General features: G+C 40.3%; 1 protein-coding gene across 5 annotated transcripts in view; it reads left to right on the top strand.

Moving 5' to 3' along the window:
- Nucleotides 1–22,562, top strand: part of Nrg1 (neuregulin 1) — a 1,045,353-nt gene that overhangs the window by 744,817 nt on the left and 277,974 nt on the right. The gene's annotated exons all lie outside the window — the stretch shown is intronic.

Raw genomic sequence — 22,562 nt, 5'->3', positions numbered from 1 at the left:
AGAGAAAGAGAAAGAAAGAAAGAAGAGAAAGAAAGAAAGAAAGAAAGAAAGAAAGAAAGAAAGAAAAGAGAGAGAGAGAAAGAAAGAANGAAAGAAAGAGAAAGAAAGAGAAAGAAAGAAAGAAAGAAAGAAAGAAAGAAAGAAAGAAAGAAAGAAAGAAAGAAAGAAAGAAAGAAAGAAAGAAAGAACCAAATGTGAATTTCTTAAAACTTTGCTTCCAGGCTGGAGAGATGGCTCACTGGGTTAAGTGTTTGCTTTACAGAAATCCTCACACTATGCATTAAGTAAGCAGAACATGGTGGTTCTTGATGTTAGCAATTCCTCCAGAGCAGAAGCAGGGGTGAGTGTACCCCGGAGGCCTTGATGGCCCCTAACCTAGCCTTGTTGAACTCTAGGCCTATGAAAGATCCTATCTCAAAAGAAAAAGAGAATAGGAGAGGAGAGGGGAGGGGAGGGGAGGGAAGAGGAAGAGGAAGAGGAAGAGGAAGAGGAAGAGGAAGAGGAAGAGGAAGAGAAAAAAGTAGTCATCATCTAAGGAATTATTCCCAAGTTTGTACTCTGGCCTATTCATGCATACACATACACTTGCTATCCTCAAGCCCCTTCACATACATACAAAGGGGTGGGGAGAGTAAGCTGTGGCTTGTAATTAAAATCCTAGCACTGAGGAGGCAGAGATAGGTGGAAGTCTGGGCTCACTGGCCAATCTGTCTATCATGCTTGGTTAACTCCAGGCCAGGAAGAGGCCTTGTCTCAAAAGTCAAGATGCCTAAGGAAAACCACCTGAGGTTATCTGAGGCTATCCTCTGATCTCTACATGTGTACACACACACACGCACGCACGCACACACACACACACACACACACACACACACACATGCATGTATGCATGTATACACACAACAAATATTAGTTTTGCTGTAGCTTCCAATGGCAATTTATATTCAGGCAAGTGCATCTACGTACACACACACACACACACACACACACACGAGCATGTGCACATCTTGCACCTATGCTCAAATGGGAACACATGTCTGCCCATGTGTGAATAAACATGTATGCACTTCATTTCCTGACTGGTGACTTATCAAAAAGACAACATTGGCAGGTAGCAGTAGTCAGGGTGCAGACACATCTATTACTGTCATGCTACTTGCAGGCTCCGGCTAAACTTGGGCCCTCTCTCAGGAACAGGTTTGTGTTTTAAAATGCACGCTCATCACCGGCAGCCAGTACTCCCTGGCGTGCCTTGTGTTGAGTGAGGTCATGTTACTAAAGCCCCCTAAAAGAAAAGCATGTGGAAAAGCAGGGCTATTAATGTCCCACGATCATTTTATATAAGTGTTCCTAAAGTCCAACATGGTGATTAACAGGCTATTAGAGCAAGCGTATTGATTACTCTATCTTTGAAGCAGCTAATGCAGTGAGCGTCAACAGGCCACAGACCCCAAACTTTTCCTCTTCCTGTGCATGTGTGTGTTTCGTGTTGGTGCTTTCTTTAGGAAAATGCAAAGACCTCCACCTGTATCATGGCCCATTTTAATATAGTTGCTAGAAGAAAGAACCATCACCTCCATTGAGTTTGCTTTATTTTACTACTTTTTTTTTCTGATCATTAAAAAGTAATGGATACATAGAAAAAAAAATCAAAATAAGAAAAGTTGACATTGAGAAGCAAGAGCATTGGCCCCAGTGAATTACTAGACAATGACAGTTAGTCTTGTGTTCTAGATCTACCACACACTGATCGCAGTAACATGGTGATGATGCTTCATACCTTTTCTTTCCTATTCTTCACAAGTCACTATACCTTGGATAGTTTCTCATATCAGTTATTATAAATATCTACAAGCCTGCATCCTCAAGATGTGTGGAGGAGAAGGAGGAGGCTTGCCATTAGTTAATTCAGTTAATAAAACACAAGTTGACAAAGAGCACTTACACTTTTTTGGCTTCATGCTAATGGCCTGACGAGCGTCCTTTGTTTATCTTGGAGCTTTGAGTGGGTTTTTCCCTGTGATAAATTTTTGTGGGTAGAATGTTGGAACAAGAGATTTAGAGACTGTCTGTCTTAAACATATTGACAATCCACCTACCAAGAGTCATAGGAGATTACATTCCAACCACAGTCAAAGGGAACGCCAGCTTCTATCCTTGCCAACACTGGGTATTGTCAACAGTTTTGATCTCTGTCAAACTGATAGTGGAATGGTGGAATGGAATGTGGAATGTTGTTTTTTTTATTTCTTTATTTTTTTTAATGTTGCGTTCTAACCATGCCCTATCAGACTGTAACTGGATGTAGTTATTTGTCAGGGGACCTGGTTTAACTCACACTACACTGCCTGCGTCCTGTGTAATAACCAACTGTGATATTACGGAGCTTCTCTGGACTTTTAGACAAGAAGCCAAACTTGCACATGGTTTGAATCACTTCCTCATTTACACTCCCAACGTGGTGGATCACCTGAGAAACCTTCTGGAAATCCTTTGAAGATGCTCCAAATGGCCCAGTACCAGTTGTTAGCTCCTCTCTCCATAACAATAACAATAACAAAAAAACCAAAACAAAACAAAACAAACAAACAAACAAACAAAACCCTAGCGGGCCCAAATGTCTTGCTTGCTCCAGGGAGCCATATTGGAGCTGTATTGCTCAATTCTGTGCTTTGGGGTGGGGCCCAGTGAACCGATGCACTGGGAACTATTAATCCCTCTGTGTCAGCAGTACCATTTTTCACGGTTTCAATGTGTTGGGGAGATTATTGTCTCCAGGACAGGTAATTGAGGAGACCTCACACTTCATCAGCAGTATTTCATCTGTATTACCCAGCCACACAGAGAGCAGTGTATTTCTCCACTCACTGACAGATTAGGCGGAGATTGACAAGGTCTGGTCGGCATGAAAACAGACACATGTTCAAAGAATGCACAGATACAGCGATAGCTTTATCCAAACGCCCAAGTCTTTCCCTTGCCCTGGACACAGTCTCCTGATAAACCCATGTTTGCACATACCTGTGTGTATGTACACACAAACACACACACACACATACACACACACACACATGCACACACACATGCATACACACATATATGAACATACACGCACATGCACCCACACACATGCACCCCCACACACACGCACACCAAATATTAGTTTTACTATAGCTTCCCATGGTAATTTATGTTCAGGCAAGTGCATCTACCCAGAGCTTTCTGCTGGTTGCTGAGGGGCCAGTTTGGAATCCTGCCATAACATAGTTTTCTCAAATTCCATACTGATAGTAGAGTAATGAGGAATCAGAAAGTTCTCCTGAGCCAACATTTAAGGAGTCTGGTATGCAGAACTCATGTAGAATTTTGGGTCTTCTCCCATGCTTCTGAGCCAGTTTTCTAAATAAGTATCCAAAACACAAGTACCCAGCAGCTTGCTGTGCTGGAACACACCACTGCCCATTTGTTTTCTCTTCCCATCCCCACTGTGGTATCCACAATAGCACTGTATGAACTTTACATTAAGGTACCAGAGGGAATGAGACATGGATCCTGAAGTCACTAACATTGGACACACACACACACACACACACACACACACACCATGCCCTTGACTCAATATAAGTCACTCTAGTTGCAGAAAAATACACTCATCTTGAATGAATGTTAATTAAAGATTCATTTTTAAGTGTTCAATTAGATTTGAAGTACTGATGCCAATTTTATGGACTAAATATCTGGAAAATGAAGAGAAGCCTTACAATTTTGGTAAAAATAAGTGTGCTACTACGAGTCGGAAGCCTTGGCATCAGTAAATTTCTGATCTACATCTTAGGGTTTTGCAATCTTAGGCAATTTAATTTCATGTATTTGAGGCATGGTGTCCTTATCAAGGTCACTCAGTAAGGACAGATGATACTGTATAAGATTGTCTCCCGCATCAAAGCTGCATATTGCAGGGACTCTATTTAAAGTGGTTATTATGAAGCTGGAGAGATGGCACAGCAGTTACAAGCACTGGCTCTTGCTGAGGAACCACGTTCAACTCCCAGTACCTACCATGGTGGCTAACAGCCATTTGTAACTCCAATTCCAAAGGATCATTGGATCCTTCCTCTGGCCTTCTTGTTACCCGGCACTGCATGTGGAGTACAAACATGTACAGGCAAAATACTAACACACCTAATATAAAAACAGTAAGTAAATCTTCAAAATGTTTCTTAAAGAGTCATAAATATGTGGCCAGAGCCATGGGTCCCTCCACATGCACTCTTTGGTTGGTGGTTTGAAGGCTCGATGCCCCAGGGTAGGGGAATGCCAGGACAGGGAAGTGGGAGTGGGTGGGTTGGTGAGCAGAGGGAGGAGGGATGGGATGGGGGTTTTCAGAGGGGAAACAAGGAAAGGGAATAACATTTGAAATGAAAATATCTAATAAAAATGAAAAAAGGTCATAAATAAAAATAAAAATGGCTATTAGGGCCAGCAGAAAGACCTTAGGGAATAAGAAGAGTATTTGCAAGAGAAATGACTCCCCTAAGTTGCCTGCCCTTTGACCTCCACATACAGGCCATGATGCACATGTGAAAACACACACACACACACACACACACANANANANAGAGAGAGAGAGAGAGAGAGAGAGAGAGAGAGAGAGAGAGAGAGAAACAATTGTTTAAAAATTAATTTTTAATGAAAATGGTTCTTATAACTTGAGTCTCTTGCAACACCACTCTTCTTTGACTTAGAGGCAATCGGTAGAAATTCTCCAACTCCTCTTGGTGAGTTGCTTGCCACTAAATGTGAAAGAGGTTAAATGAAATAAAATTATCTATGCTTCAAAGAAAGAAATTTAAAAAAAAATCTAAATACAGGTCTTGTCTGAGTGGCAATTGCCCGAGGTCTCACTGTCTGTAGAACAAATCCCCTTTTAATGAAGAAAGTGGAGTTAGGATGTCGGTTTCTTTAATAGCTGTGAGACTCCTATTCTGAGCATAACCATCATCTCACCACACGGAGTGTCCCCATCTCTTAAGTCTAACATAATCAGGTCATCAGGAAGCTGAGTTCATCCACATGAGATGAATTAGAGATGGTTACTGATATCAGCAGCGGTCAGAAAATTCCATCCTAACACCCTAAGCCACTTCTCCTATCTTTTTTTTTTAATAATTCAATTTTTATTATGAGAAGTTTGTACAATATATTTTATCATATTCAGCCCTCCTCCCACTCCTCCCAGATTTAACACTCCCATCATCATCATCATCAAATACCTATGAAGTTCCATTTGTGCTGCTCATATATTCTAGGATGTTTGGTCTTCCAATGATTCATGACAGACTTACAGAGGACTATACTTTTTAAAGAAAACCGACTCTCTTTCTCCCAGCAGCTATCAGTTGTCCTCAGTCAAGGATGGGACTTCATGCCTACCTCCTTTCTGTGTGTAGGGATTTTGTCTCATTTGCTTTCCTCTGGCTCTTGTGTGTGCTGACACAGTCATCATGGGTTCATATGTACAGCTGCCCTGTTGCATCCAGACGGCTCTGTTTCCTTGTAGCTATCCACTATATCCAGTTCTTACCCTCTTTCCACACCTTATTCCACAATGATGGCTGAGCCCTGGGAAGAAGGTATAGGGTATATGTTTCTCACTTAGAGCTGAACATTCCACAGTCACTCGTTCTTGACATTGGTGTCCAGTTATAGTTTCTATGTTAATCACCACTTGTTACACTTAGAAGCTGAGTACACTCACTGCTAATGACTTATTGTTATAAATAAAGTTTTATTAGAATGCATCCATTTGTTAATATCTGTGATTGCTTTGGGGAGTCCATGATAGACTCAATTAATAGTAACAAAGTACTAGAACTCATTTGCTCCTAAAAATTGTGCTATTGATTCTTTCTTAAAAACCTGCCAAGCTGTGACTGAGAGTGTGCTAATACTGTTTCTTCTTACATAGGTAGTAGCTGGTTTCAACAGTTAACTTTTATTGTTTAAAGCCATATAATAGAGGATTTGGAGGCTTAAGGACAAAAAAAAAAAAAAAAAAAAAAAAACCAACTGCATGGATTGATTTAGTTAGAATAAGAAGGGAAATATCCGAGGGACCATCATTGGATGCCTACCCAGAGGCAAGGGTTGTTGGAGTTCAGAGTTCATCCATAGGAAACAGGCATTTTAGCATCTTGCAGAGGGAAGATCCTTTGGAAAATCATCCAGCCACAGAGAATAGGGACTGTAGTTCTCTATATAATACAGACAATGGGGAAACACGATTTTGCTAAGTTTATGTAAAGTGAAAGAAAGTTAATAAATAAGAGCAACCAAAATTGGTTACTTACTCAGCAAGTTTGCTGTGAAGCCAAACAAATGAACAGTACAGGAAAAAATGAGGGGTCAGTTTATGTGTCTATTTAGGGGGAAGCGTGACTAATAGTCGTATATCAATTGAAGGGAAAAATGGACTTCTATAATACCAGCATTGTGGGTTTTTTAGTTTGAAGGAAGCCTGGGTTACATGACAAGTTAAGGCCAACTACTTGGCAAGACTCTCAAAAGGAAGAAAGGGAAGGAGAGAGAGATGGGGCGGGGGTATGAACCATCAACTGCCTCAGGTTGTTGTGAAGATTCTGTATTATATGTGTTACTTTCTTCTTTTCTAAATCATGTGTGTGAGCTAGATGTTTGTGTATGTGTGTGCATGTTCCTGGGTGTAAACAAGGACACACACCATACCTCATTGAACATGTAGATGTCAGAAAACAACGTTGAGGTTCAGTTCTCATCTTCCACATAGTTCAAGACAGGGTCTCTTAAGTCTTCCGAGCTGTGCACACCAGGCGAGCTGGCTCACATGACTCACAGTCATCCAGAATTCTCTGACTCCAGCTACCTTCTCACTGTAGCGTCTCAAAGGTGACAGCAGCATGCTACCAAACTCAGAGATGACATCAGCACGCTACCATGTCTATTTTCACATGGATTCTGCAGATCTAAACTCAAGTCCTCATATATCTATGACAAGTTCTTTGCTCACTGAGCAAACTCCCCAGCTTTCCAGTGTGGATGTTTTCCGGTGTGCATATTTATTTACATTTTAGTATTATTTACATTTTAGTATTGGCGAATGCGAATGAGTCATTACATATATACTGGTAAAAAAAAAAAAAAAAGAAAGAAAAGAAAAATCCCTCATTCTACTTTACTGGAAATTCAGATACATTAGAAACTTTTCTGATATAAAATACCATGTAATTCATAAATAATCCTTTGTGTTTTATTTTTTTATCCTGTCTAGAACACGGGATTTTACCAAGTAATGACTGACACAGTTAATTGACCTTGAGGGTTGTTATTTGTTCTTTAAGTAGATGATGTTTTCATAGGTGAAGACAATGAGTCGATCAGAATGCAGGTCAAAATCACAGTCATGGGTCCTCTCCTCTGCCAGCCTCGAGGCCACACCCCCTCCACTGCCTTCCTGCTCACACTGCCCATAAGCACACAAAGCACACACCCAACCTAATGCATACGCTTTCCCTTCAACCACCTAGTGGGCTTTCAGCCTGTGTTTAGAAAAGATACAGGTGGCGTCATGCTCTGAACTACACCCCAATGTCAGCATGGCGGGGGGGGGAAGTAAAGTTTCTACTTTTACCCCCCTCGATAAAGATCAGTTCCCGTTTCCTGTCTTGAGGATGAAAATTGAGCAAAGGCAAAGGTCATCTGTGTTTGTACTAACAAAGATGTTACACTACATTTTCGCAACATCAGGGTCATGATTTACCCACTTGTCCTTTTTTTTTTCCTTAATCATCCCTTTGAACTGCCTGCATTTGCTTATCATGATATTTCTGTCTATAAACAGCTGGAGCATCTGTTCTATTTCTCCAAATAGAAGCTCAAGTCATTTTATGATCCAGCATTATAAGTCATCGGAATGTACCCATCTGTTGCCCTTCCACATCTGGGGTAACTTTTAACTCTTTAAACCTGTGTAGAAACTAGAAAAGTCAACATGACATTGGCTGCTCATTTTTTTTTTTTCCTGCCATTTTGATTTCATTTGGATCGTTTCTCCTAAAAAACTAACAAGGGGAGTCATTTGAAGAGACCTACTTCTACTTTGAGGTGGCATTAAACGCAAGGAGATTTACATTTTGATCTCTTAGTTTTTTTGGTTTTTTTGTTTTGTTTTTGTTTTTTTTTTTTTAATATATAATTCTGAATCTTCTTCCTAGAATAGAGCCACTCGGAGCTTTATCCCAAGTTTCTGAAGATGTGAAGTCACAGAGCTCTCAAGACTGCCTTTCCAGTGACTGATGGGCAGAGAGCATTCCCTGGGAGTGGAGCTGTTGGAGGGGCAGGGAGCAAAAGCTGTTGAGTACTCAACACTCAGCACTCATGACTTCACCAGTATCCCATCGTTCTGTGAGATTTCAGTATCATTTGATTTCCTGCCATCTTTGTTTTGGGGTGCACAAATACAATGGAAGACCTTTTTTCTAATACTTTTGACGACCTTGAATTTTAAAACGCCTTTAGCAATAAAGAAGTAAAAAAAAAAAAAATGAGTAATCAAATTTGAATATGAGAGCCAAACCGCATAATATATTCAAGTCACCTGAGTACAAGCCACTCTCTCTGTGTCTCTCTCTCTGTGTGACCAAGATCAGCTCTTCAGTTGCCTAGGGTGAAACTACTGAAAGTGTTCAACGTTCAGAACAGGGAGAAAAGTTTAACAACTTACGGTGACTGACTTCTAAATAGAACATGAACAGAGGTGATGAGCTAGCCAATTGTTCTCTTCCTAGTCACTGTCAGCTTCAGTAACTATAGGATAGATTGTTCCATGGTGATAGACCACCCTCCAAACCTTGGCAGTTTATAACAACTGAAATTTACTTTTTGATACAGTACTTGTTGCGTACACATTGGGAAGCTCAGCTTCACATTGTGTTCTGTATGATACCGACCAGGGTGTATGTGTCTATATGGTGGTAGGGTGATGTCTTAGTATTCTCTGTTCCCTGTAGCAACAAAGAAGATAAAGCTGTCGTCAGCTTCTATTTGGGCATCAAACTTTCACCCCCATCTTAGTGGTAGCACAAATAACACCAAGCCTGGTTTCAGTGTTTAAGGGGATGTAAGCTCATCCTCCTGAGAAGAAGCAGATGTTGGTGAGAGGAAATAAAACAGATCATATAATACCCAAATCACATTACCTTATCTAAGACAGTTCTTTAGGTTTCTATCCTTAACAAATCCCTTGTAAACCATCAGTCCGGAAGCCAGGCTCATGAAATCAGCTTCTTTATAGCAGTACTGTTGGGATGCATGTCTGTCCTTGTGAGGCCAACCCTTCCTTCTATTCACCTAGCTGATGGTTTCCTTGAGCAAGTTGGTAAAGCGTGGGTTCAAGCTGAATGGGTGTCACCCCTCTGCAAACGCGAGGAAACTGTGCTTTCTATGATTGTGTCTTGGGATTTCTGGTGATCCTATCCTGCCCTGATGAGAGCTCAGCTTCGACTTCAGTGACTGGGAGGGGTCACACTGGACCTCTGGCACTCACCTGAAGAAGTCTTTGTTTTCTATCTTCCCCACCTATGGACCAGTTAGCTCAAGACAGAGAAACTTCTGCAGACACTCTTCTCCTAGGCAGCTTGATTACTTTGTTTCCTTTTTGTGATAGGACCTAGGGAAATTTAACCCAATACTGGAACACAGAATTCTGATCATAGGGAGCTGATGCAGTCTGACCCATGTGTTAAAGTTTTCATAAGTGAGCATGGGCTGCATCAACCCCAGGTATGATTTTATGCAAACTGACTCAGTGATGCTGAATCTTCATGATGTGAAGATGGGAAATGGGATAAAAAGGTGTTTGATTTCAAGTCAACGGAAGGAGCAGGCTGTGTGCTTTACCATGTGCTTTCTGATGGGAATGGGCTAAATACCAAGTACTTATCCAAAATTTCCTCTTCTCTCTACTTGATAGAATGATGGGACCACAAGGTAAGACTTTAGATAGAATCAATAGTAGTGTTAGTTATACAATAAACAAAGGGGAAGGTAAATGTTCTGAGACCCTGGCTTCCTAGAGTCAAGTCTTTGTCTTAGCATGCATAGCCATGACCATCTTTTGCCATGTTGGTCCAAGCACTGTGAAGGCTTCTGCCCACCAATATTGCTTCCCTGCCATGTACTGATGACTAATGCCAGAAAAATACCTGGGCTCTTTGGCAGTAACTTATGCAGGTACGTATGTTTCTAATTAGAGGGAAACTGTCAGAACATGACTTGGACTAGATATTCCCAGCTAATAATCTAGGAAGAAAAGTGCTTTGTTTTCCAACAGAAGAAGATAATAAGAGCCTCATTCATCCCCTTCCCCTTTCTCTCCCTTGTTGTTGGTTTATTTTGATGTCCATGCATGGGCAAGACAAGCTGTTCTTGCAAATGGTGTGGGCATTTCCTCTCGGACGTTGGACATTGTTCATTTGTTATCTGCATTGCCATCAGTCCATTTCCGTCACACACGTCCCTTTCCAGAATTCTGATACCTACCTTTTTTTTTTTTTCTTTGTTGGAATGATGCATACATTTTAAGAATATTCATTTACAAGTCAGAATCATTTTTTTAAAATATAAGATAAACATAAATATAGGCTTGTGCATCTTTTTCCTTTGTGTTTTAATTTCTCTGCAGGTCAGAAGGGTTAAACTTGGATGTGGTGTGTGGTGAGTGAAAGTGAATGTACTGTAGGTTCATATGGTCAAAGAAGTCATCTTTAGGGAATCTTTTTTTTTTCCCTGTGCTATCCTAACTTGTATTTTCAGATCTACTTGAGTCTGCTCTCAGGAAAGCCTAAGCTTCACATGTCTCCAGATTTAGGACAGTGCTACTATTATTGTTGCTGGATTTTGCAACCTAATCTTGACTCATTTCATGAATCACAAAAAAATCACCTAAGGCTAAGTTCTAAGTCCTCCACAGTTCCCGTTCTAGCCACGAGATTCTGGCTGTCAGGATCCTCTTCATCCTGCTCCGTGCCTCCTGTCTCCCGTGGTTCGAATGATGGGGAAAATGTCCATTGCTTCACCAGGTCCTAGGAAGTAAGGAAACCTAATATGCCTCTGACCAGCAATAAAGGATGTATTCTGCTTTCTGCTAGTCAAACCTCACAAAACTTTAAAACAAGCTCAGAGCCTGGGTTAGCGCTGGGTTGTCTGAGGTTAGACCTGAATGTCTGGTGTCTTCAAGCTGCTGAATTCTCATGTAGGACCTAGCAGCCTTCCAATGACTCGAACCTTCTCTTAGGACACCTGACCATTTGCGTGTGTCACACCATGCTTGTCACTGACGATGCTGACAGTGCTGTCTTTCACAGTTAAGGGATGACTCGGGCAATTATAGAAGCTGGATTGAAATGGCATCTGTTTGCTAGGAAGTTCATCGTTCGCCAACATAGACATGCAGGGTCTCATTCTCTCTTGGTTTGCTGTGCAATGTTCTTCCTTTTTCCTTCTGGCATATAAGAAGCCTTCTCTAATCATTCATTTCAACCCCAGTGAATATACTATGGAGAACTGACTTGCTACATGCAGCCCCCATCCCTTCACCCCCTACCTACCCCCACTCCCACCTACCCATCCCCACCACCTTCGAGGATTTTACAATCCTAAAATGATTCCATAACAAACTATAGTTAACATGTATTTCAATGTATGCTGTCTTGTCTCTGGTATACTGCCTCCTTACATGTCATTGTAGCATGAATAATTAAGACACACACGTACACACAAGCACACATACATTCATTCAGACACATGCTCACTTTCTTAGGTAATAATAGAGAGGCTGAGACTTAATCCCAGATGGTCTTGATTCCAGAGTCTCTACTGTCATCTCTCGAGCCCTCCCTGTTTCCATTTTGTATCTAGCAATCTATGCAACCCAGAGACAAGTAAGAGGAATAGCTAGCCCGTGATTGCAGATTTTCATTTGCAAAGGCACCTATAGGAGTCCATAGGGCACAGTCCTAACTTTCACATGGTTCTGACACTAGGGCAATTGCTGACAAAGAAGAACCCATACAGCCTGATTTAGAGTTTATTCCTGGGCTCTTTAGACATCCTACACATCTCTATACATCCCCAGGAGTCTATAGAGCCCCATGCATGGCTGGGAATTGCACCCACATTTTATCGTGTATTTTATCGACATAGCCTGTGCTAGTCCGCAAGAGGCAAAAACACTAAAGAGAGGTTAATATTCCCGGAGTTCCTTAAAACTACCTGTTCCCAATCACCAGTACCTATCTAGAAAAAAAGACATCTTCACACTTGGAGTTCCTTAAAACTACCTGTTCCCAATCACCAGTACCTACCTAGAAAAAAAGACATCTTCACACTCTCTAGTCTGTGCTTATTTTCTATCTTCATAATATAAAATATTTTAATGAAATTTCATTTCATTTTGCATTGAATACACCTCTATCCAATCTCATAGGCTCTCTGTTCTGACAGGGGAGACTTGTATTTCTCCATTTGTTTTATTTTAAAGCAATAAAAGAATTCGCCAGGGAACTTCTGATTCCTATTTGTTCTAACTAGCAAGTAAGCCTTCATACATGCATATTCCATGTCAGGACAATGCTTGTAAGGATTGTTAAGGAATTTAAGATAAGAAATGCCATAAACAGAAGGAACTACTCCCTAGGTAATAAAGGTTAGGATGCATTGGATTAGCCCATCTCCCTTCCTGGGAACATTTGTGTTTCAGAAGAGATAAGCGAGCAAACCCAAGATTCAAAGAGGATTTCTGATTTTGCAATCTTCAAGTGGGGAAAGCATATGCATTTTTTTTTTCAGGATGGCTACAAGAAGAGTGGGATTCTGGGAATTATTGCCAAGATAGCTTCCAGCCTTAGGTAACTCTGAGCCTGTGAATACTAGAAAAGTCATAGACAGGGAGGATTCAGAGACAGCAGGAGAAGGGACAGAGTCAACTGCTAACTAGTCGGCCAACGGTGCCTTATGCTTTCTTTACAACTAACAACTCATTTAATGTTCTCAAGCCCTTTCAGAGTAGACATTACTATTACTTTCACTTTACAAATGAGGAAACAGATCCTGAGGATTTAATAACTTGTCAAAACCATCTAGTCTATGGAAAGAGATAGAATTTGGGTTTGCCTTTTTCTTAGTGCAAAAGCTATCATTTTTCCACAATAGCATACTGTATTTAATTATACATATACATATATGTATGTATGTATGTATATATAGTGTTTCCTGCCCTCCCTGTAATGATTCAAGTTATTCCTGGAGAATCTCACATAGAGGGAGGAGGATTTTTTTTTTTTAAGTCCTAGTCAGTTAAATAATGATTAAGTTAAATCTCACAGTATAGGTCATCCCAAGGAAGTGGGAAAAGTGGGATGGGTATTTTAGGGGAGAGCATCTGCTTCATAGAGAGTTACGGGGTACAAGGAGGCCTAAATTCAGAGAGGCGAGGCCAGGACAAGAGTCTTAGCTCATGACACATCATCTGTCTGCAAAGTCAACACAGACAGCCACCATGCTGGGTGGCGGTAGCTCTGGCAAATGAAGTAAGACATATCAGGAGCCTGTTTTCTATCACATGTATTTTGAGGATCGGGTAGCACTACCTCGAAGGAAAGGAACAACTGTTTTGACATCAGGAGCATGACACAGTGAAAGAGAAACACGAGGCTCAAAAGGAAGTTTTAGTTCATTTCCCCTCCCTGCCACTAGGAAAGAGGTGATGGGGATAAAGAAGGAGGAGAGGAACATCTGAAGATTCAGGAAAATCTACCAGACTCATGGTGGAAAAGTTCAGCCCGGCCAGTAGCAGGACTGTGGAAACTATTAGGAACTGGGCTAACTGCAGATTTTGTTTTTAGCAAGCCTCAGGAAATGGGAAGGCCCTTCTCCCTTTCGGGCTTGTATTTCTTCCAATTTTCCGTGCTCAGGAAAGAATTAATTCTTTAAGCAGTGTACCTCCTGCTACGATTTCTCAACCCCACAGAGGAGGATAATTATAGATTAAAAATGGACAGAAATAGACAACTCTGTGCTACAGCAGATAATCAGGGAATGTTCTGTCTTGTGAATTGCATTGTTTCTCTCCTGGCCAGCACAGGAAGGACTCAGACCAATGTGACTCTGAGTGACAGTTAGACTTACCTCATTTCCTCCCTGATGTGAATGCTGAGGCTCAGTGGAACTTAGACCCTGACCTGACATAAGAAAAACTCCTCATGACATGAATATCGTTTTCTTCTTAGAGTGTGTGCTGGATAGTTAGTTTTATGTCAACCTGACACAAGCTAGGGCCATTGAGGTAAGGAAACCTCAACTGAGAAAAGGGCTCATAAGATCTGTCTATAGGCAAGCCTGTAAGGCATTTCCTCAATTAGTGGTTGGTAGAAAAGGGCCCAGCCCTCTACTGGTAGGGCTATCACTCAGTTGGTGGTTCTGGGTTCTATAAGAAAGCAGGCTGAACAAGCCAGTAAGGAGCATCCCTTCCATGGCCTCTGCATTAGCTCCAGTATCCAGGTACCTGCCTTCACTGCTTGATGACAAACTGTTATAAGGAACTGTCAATGAAATAAACCATTTCTTCCCCAAGTTGCTTTGGTCACAGTGCCAAACAATAGTAACCTTAACTAGACAGGTGGGTAGTTTATGGCCTTCTATACAGATGAAGAGTGAGCAGTAGAGAAATGTTCCTTGGAGTCAACCTAGATTCAAAGTTTCTATTTATTGAGAATCTTATACCAATCAGACACTGAGCTAAATATCTTACACATATTAATCATTTAAAATGTAAGAAGCCATCATGTGTTCAGTTTCCTGCTGGGGGCCTTAACTACTAGGGTGTCTCTTTTGTTACCAACGCCTAACTGAAAGTAAGATTATCCCTGTTTCAGAAGGAGAGAAGAGGGCACAGGTCATGGAAGTTCTAAAGCAGGTACAATGTGGTGTCCTTGTTGTGTGACACTGAAGAGTCAAAGAATTTAGGGTCCCCTAGACTTCTGAACTTTCAGTGTCCCAGAGGCTCAGATCAAGACCCACTCATTGCAGTAAACTCATTGCCCATTGCAGTAAACCATTTTATTTCCTGTTCACCAGTGACACTAATCCAGCACCTCAGATCTAACTGCCTCCTACCTTCTGAGGGACAATTAACTAATGTGACAGACAATTTAAAGGGCTGAGAGGAGGTTGCAGGTGCATTGAAACGATGGGCACCTGCACACTTTTTCTGTTAATTGTGAGTGGTGAATCTTACTGTTTTGTACAGTTAATATACGCTACTGATTTTTTTTTTTTTCAGGGAAAAAGAGGTAAGTTGACATTGTAAGAAAGACGACAGGTAGGCAGGCTAGTAAGCTGGTGTTGAAGTTTAAGCAGAAAAATGTCCCTTGCCAGCTTGTGTTTTACGTGTTTGGTCCCCAACTGGTGTCACTAGTTTCATAGCTTTTGAAACTGTCAGCAGGTAAGGCTTAGGTGATGATCGTAAGTCACTGTGGCAAGACTTTGAGGAAATGATGGTCCTTGGCTTCTCCCTGTTGTCTGCTTGGTGTCAGCCCTGATGAACATAGTTGTCTCCCAGAGTAATGGCTGAGCCTTCACAACCATGAGCTGAAGTTGTCCCTCCTCTGTGTTGTTCTAGTAGGAATTTCTTCACAGAGGTGTGAAAGTGCCTAATTTAGCTGGTGTTCCAGTAAATAGCTCTTGAACTAGACCCTAGGATGGAGAAGAGTCACTGTGGCTCCAGATCTGGAGTCTGTCATAGTGTGAACCCAAGTTCCACTGCTTTGCTTATTGTTTGGGTGAATTTTTGGCTCAAAATGAGTGCACCTTAGTCCGACTGAAGTGAAATAAAGTTCACAGTAAAGGAAAAGCATTAGCTGAATGTTGGTGACAATATATGGGATCTCTGGGGGAACATACCCAGTGACTAACCAAAAACAACTTTGTTACTTAGCAGAGTAGGAAAAAGAATATTTTTCATAGTCTAGAAATTTCTTGAAATTCCCTCCCTCTGTTGCTGGAGTGCTCCTAAACTATGGTAGCTATGTGTACGTTGTTACTTGGTAAATAAGTCTATAAAGGTGTCTAGTTAATTATCTATAAATCTCACTGTTTTATACCATGTAACACGTACATCTTTGTCCATAGTGAAAAACAAATAACAAAAAAAAATAAGTAAACAAATAAAACCACTTTCAGGTAATAATTTTATACAAATAAATACAAATTACTTCAAAGTTCTAACACAACATGACTTCTACAGTAAGAATTTGTTGGTTAAAAATTGTTGTTACTCAAATTACAGATACTTTTATTAATTTTATTCATCTAACTTTTCCAATTCTCTGAATTCTGAAATATGCCACAAATACATGGTAACTGGACTATGTGTATTTTCATTTTATCCCTTAATATTAGTTTCTAACGTTTTCAACAAATAATTTGCTTTGGCAAAGGCTTCCACTGACTTGTAGTTGCCATGTGACCTACCATTAAAAATGTATAAAGAACCCTCCAAAATCAGATTTTTACCCTTTCCTATTTCATCTCAGTTGCTGAAGTGAGCTGGAGACCATCACTGAGATGCTATTCTTCCTTAAACAGAGGTCTTTCTTATACCCAAGGTCTTTCTCTAAGGTAGCCATTAGCTGAACTGTCACCCTTCAGTCAAGATGAACATAGTCACAGACCACTCAACAAATATGCTACTTCTTCTCTTTGCTTGTGGACTGCGATGACTTAGTAGGGTCTACAGTATATTATAATATGGAAAAATAAGTTAAAATAAAATTATTTCGTCTATGTTGCAGCATGCAAACTGGGCCGTACACAGTCAAGTATGGACACAGACGTGTTTATGTCTCAGATGTGCTGTGGTACACTCAGCATCTATCTCCTATCACAATTCTATTGGTTACATAGGCAGTAAGGAGGGAAAAAAATGTATGAGGCTGTGCTCACCTACTCGTTGTTCATACAAAGCATGTCTAGCACACAGTATAGACAGATCAGTACATGGATGCAATCTAAATGCAAACCACAGGATTTTTCACCTTTTGATTGGTTTTGTTGTCGTTATGGTTGGTTGATTGGTTGGTTGGTTGATTGTGTGGTTGGTTGGTTGGCTTGCTGGTTGGTTGGTTGGTTGGTTTTGTGGGTGGTTGGTTGGTTGGTTGTGTGTTTGATTGGTTGGCTGGCTAGTTAATTGGTTGGTTGGATTTGTGGGTGGTTGGTTGGTTGGATTTGTGGGTGGTTGGTTGGTTGGTTGATTGTTTGGTTGTTCTGTTTATGGTTCACATCTATTCATCATGACCTAGCAAGTCTTAGGAAGCCCTGTACCTCCTCAGTTTCCCCCTAAGCCCTGCTTTGAACTCAGTGTTACTCTTGTATCTCCTTCACTGTTGTTAACTGGTCACAGCATTTGTCCTGTCACATGGTAGCAAAGGAAGCATTTCTCTCTTCGCCCCTTTCATGTAGTACTTCTTTGACAGTAAAGACCAATGCTCATTCACCTTTGTCTCCCTGTGCCCAGCCAGGGCCTGGTTGTGTAAGTTCTGAGGAAGTGGTTGTTGGTGGGCAGATGAGCCTTTGGGAATCCCATCTGGTCTTCCTTTGTAGGTACTAGGTGGCTCTCTCCATTTCATCTGGCTGATTTTGATGAAGAGACGCATCATTCAAGATCATGAATTTGCAAATACTTTGTTCTACCATGCTATAGGTACAATGTTGTAATTTGGAGTTTCTTATCTGGGAAAGTTGTGCTTAAAAAAAAAATTAACGAATTTAAATACTAACAACAACAACAACAAAAACCCAACTTCTTTGATGGTCTCATCATTTTGTATTGTGTTCTATAGGAAACATCTGATTGAAGTACATTTCTGTAGTTACTTTTGTTATATCACATGAGCTACACTTTCTCCACTATACAAATTTCAATTCTGGCACTTTGATGAGAGTTCTTCTAGAAGGAACTATGTTTGTGGAAGTTAAGTTTAAAAAATTATATATATACATACTTAGAGATAGATAGAGATAGAGATAGAGATATCAAAGAACAAAGAGGCCATCAATCTGATATATAGGGAAAATGGGAGTGGTTAGAGAGATAAGACCTGGGAGGGATTAAAGAACAGAGTAATTATGTTTTAATTGAAAGTTTTAAATTTGTGGAATCATTTTTGTCAAATTTTGTATTTTGAGAAGATGAGAAAATTGCATCCTGGCATATAGTCCTAAGAAATAATGCAAAGAACATTTTAACTAGTTTCTTCTAATGACAGTACTTTGTACAACTACACAACTAGAATATTAACATTGTAACATAACTGGCAAGATAAAAAACACTTCTACCTTTAAATGGCCCTTTGTGTTTAGCTCTTTATAGCTGCACCTGCTTCCTTTACCCATCCATCCTTAAAGGTTAATATTTTGTCATTTCAAAAATGTTTCATTAGTAGGACCAGATGGTATATAATGTCTAGGTTCTTTCTGTCCAGCATATGTATTGGAGAGTCCTTACTTAGTATGAGTCTAAATCAATCACCTTTTATATATAAGTGGTTCGTTCATTTTTATTGCTGCATAGCACCAGCCCCACACTGCATGATGTCTACCTGTCAGTTACTGAAGAATGCTTGGGTTACTTTTAGTTTCTGATACTATAAAAGAAGCATTCATGCTCCTTTTCTTGCAGAAGCTACACGTTCAGTTTCCTAGTGTAAGCACTAGAGTAAAATTGTTCAGTCCTGTAGTGTTAACACGTTGGTTTTTATCACTGTTGTTGTTTGTTTGCTTGTTTGTTTGCCTGTGTGCACATCTGTGTACCACAAGAGTACTCTCCTCAAAGGCCAGAAGAGGGTGTAGTGTATCTGGCACTAGCGTTACAGACAATTGTAAGCCGGAGATCAATCCTAGGTATCCTGGAAGAGTAGTCACTGCTCTTAACCACTGAGTCACCTCTTTAGCCCCTCTTCACATATTCTTGAAGACAACCCTTGTTTGGATGTGTAACATTAAATAAATATCTTGCAGTCTACAGTTTGGTTTCTGGTACTCTTTTCTAGATTTGATAGAGAAAAAAATGTTTAACTTTCATTAAAATTCACTTTAATATTTAGTTGGCAACAAGATAACTACAAATTTTTCAGCGGAGACTTACATTATACAGTAAAAAGTAAGTTTCAAATATTCCTAGAATCTCAGATTCTGCTCCCCACCCTGTGTAATGTCACGAAAAACTGGACCAGTACATTTATACTACAAGCAATATCCTAAATTTTAAATTGGTTAGTTGTCCTTTCTTGTTCAGATATTAAACTGTCTATTTGTTCCAAATAGCTCTATGCCAAGGAATGAGGGTAGAAGGCTCATACTTTGCAGTGTCTTTGCTTCAGGGTTTTATTTACTGGATTGGACTGGAGTAATTTGGTAATTTCCTCCCAGGAAGCTCATGACAGTGTTGCTTTCTAAATCTTCATTGCCCTTTGATGAAAAGGGAGATAAGTTCTTAATTCTCCTTTAATTATGAAATTTGAAGGAAAAAAAAAAAGAGAAAATTCCCATGTTTCATTACATGCTTTGTAAGCACATCAGAACATCCGTTTATGAGCTCAAAATTAGGAGTAATTTTCCCATGTTCTTATAATTTTATGAAAATTAAACCTGTATTTGGTCCAAACTTAAAATCAGAGAGGTGACTTTTATATTATAGGACTGTAATTACAATTTCTGTTGATGTTTTTTGAATGTAGATAATATCTGATTATTATTTTTTTAAAAAATCATTCCCAATCATCCTTTTTAACTTGGGAAAGTCTAAGTAAAATTGATTTGGCTCAGTAGGTCACCAAGGACTGACAGATGACTAAGGAAAGAGTATCACACGGTAATACGTCATCATCCTTGTTCCCTTGATGATGAACTCTGATGTAACAAACTCACTGAGGCCATGCGTGACTCAGCGAACCATTAGACAATCCAAAGTCATGGTAGGTCATTGCTGTGTACACCATCTGAGCTTTGCATAATATTGTTAGTTAAAATGAAGGGCTGGGTATTTCTCCCACTGATCTTATATAAAGATATGACATACATTCAGGCCTGCCTGAACATGACTATGCCAGAATTGGGGTTTCTCAAATAGCCAAAAAGACTCATAAGCAGAAGTCGACTTAAAATTGTATGTTTATAAGAAAAGGCACTTCTCAAATACTGAAAGCACACTCACTCACTAATTGCAGTTAAACTCGGGCAAGTTTCCATCAGTATGCATCCCTGTTGATGATCGAATGGTCTTGCTTTTCAGAATTAAACACTGGTGTGGAATAGACAGAAGGGGAAAGTTTCAGGGTTTTTCTACGCAGAGGTTAAAACAGTATTTTTAAAGCCTGAAATCAGGCACTTTTTTCTGATCGTTGAGGTTGGTACATGCTTTAGGCTAGGTTTCTATGACACCGCTAGATGCAAATGACTTGGCAGGTGTGGTACCTGTCTGCTGTTTGTATCATCTCCGTGGTAGCAAACATCCAGGATCCTGGGAGCACATATTTGGCGCTGTGACTCATTTTTATAGAACTGGAAACTTGCAACCCTTCCTTTGGCTCTATATCAACATCCAGGAAAAAAAAATATTATTTTTCTATCAAAGGTGTTCAAAGATCTTTTGAGAGAGGCTTTACTTTGGGATCTCAAGAAAAACTTGGCTTTTAACAAGAAATGAGGACCAAATACTAACAATGGGGTCCTTACGTAGACTGTAAAGGGCACCAAGAACCTTAACTTCTATAGTTTGCTTTACCCTAAGGCAGTGGTTCTCAACCTGTGGGTTGTGACCCCTTGAGGGTCAAATGAACCTTTCACAGGGGTCACCTAAGATCTTTAAAAAACACAGATATTTACATTATGATTCATAACAATATCAAAATTTGAGGTATGAAGTAACAATGACACTAATTTTATGGTCGGGGGCTCACTACAAGATGAGGAGCTATATTAAAGGGTTGCAGCATTAGGAAGATTAAAGACCACTGCCCTAAGGTTATATGATCAACTCCAAGATGTGGTTGATTTTGCTGTAAATGGGAAAAGGTCTGTCCCTGGGTCATGATGATGGGACATCAGAATGAAACATATTTGGTGCTTGGTAAAAGGTCAGTGGTTCATATCGGCCCCTCTTCTCCTGTATCATCAGTATCAAAAAGATGTTTCCCTATTGACATTTTGCACATAGAATTCCTTTAATTCCTTTAAGTAGCCCAAAGCTCACTGAAGGCTAATCCTTTATCTTTCCACATCTCTATGGTCCATGGGCAACGTCTGTTGTTTGTATTGGGTAATACCAGAGACAAACAGCTAAACAGAGAGAACACCTGCTTCTCCCCAATTCAAACAGTCATCCCCTCTAGATAGATCTAAAGTCTCTTCCTTTTATAAGTGTACCTGAGTCCAGACTCAAGGAACTGTGCTCATTATGAGCTAAAGGAAGTTAGATTGGCTTTTCTCCTGCTTCACCCCTCTGGCTCTTTGGCACCCAGCACGTCCTCCTTTGGAAAGGATTCATTTCATGTCTCACAAAGCAATCCTATTGTTGCCTATTCCTGCCATTAGGAAAAGGTGAAGTGCTTACTAGGGCTGACTTCCAGAAAAATAGAATTTTCTGGAAGGGTAGGCCTGAATGCTTACCCTAAAATTCTGCTGAGCTCTTTTAAATCCAATTGCAATTATTATTATTTTCAATTTTTTCCTTGTAAAAATGCAAAAATCTCTTTGGGTGTTTCCATAAAGCCTATGGCTAGCCAAAAAGTTTCTTTCACTAGGTACCAGAAATAGTGCACTTGCCTGAAAGAGAAAGTGAAGATATAGAAATCAATTTATTGAGCATATACTCTGTAGAAAGCTTCCACTGGATGAGCTTGCTTAGAAGCCCGCCTTTGAACAAATCTCATCAAAGAAGGCTGCATTGCAAACTTTAGAGAGATAAAAGGGATTATTAGTGTTCTGGGAAGTTTAGTCACTATTCACTGAAGAGTTGTGGAAGGTACTGAGAGCATCTAAGAAAGCAGGAAGACTAAATGCCCAAGTTCTTGCCTTGTGTCTTGTTTCTTTTCTGAGGCTTGGCCTAGCATTTGCCAGGCCGTTCACAATCCTACGTCCCATTCCAAGTGAAAAGCAAAGTTAACAATGGGCTTGTGTGTGTGTGTGTGTGTGTGTGTGTGTGTGTGTGTGTGTGTGTCATAGTAGCAAAGATAGTTGCTCAAAGGCAAGGGAAGAAAGAGTAGAATAGGAATGTTCATGGGTTGTTTCGTGCAAAAAGATGCAGCAAGTTAGACTTTGTTAAAAACTGGAGAGCTTGGAGCCAGGTATGGTAGCACATGCCTGTAATCCCAGGTTTTGAGAGACGGGAAGATTATGATTTCCAGGCTTGTCCAGCCTAGGCTACACTAGGCAGCTGTCCCGCGCTACCTTCTCGCCAGCAAGAAATGACGCGG

Source organism: Mus pahari, chromosome 19 (genome assembly GCF_900095145.1).
Source record: "Mus pahari chromosome 19, PAHARI_EIJ_v1.1, whole genome shotgun sequence".
Taxonomy (NCBI): domain Eukaryota; kingdom Metazoa; phylum Chordata; class Mammalia; order Rodentia; family Muridae; genus Mus; species Mus pahari.
This window is presented reverse-complemented; position numbering and strand designations above follow the sequence as displayed.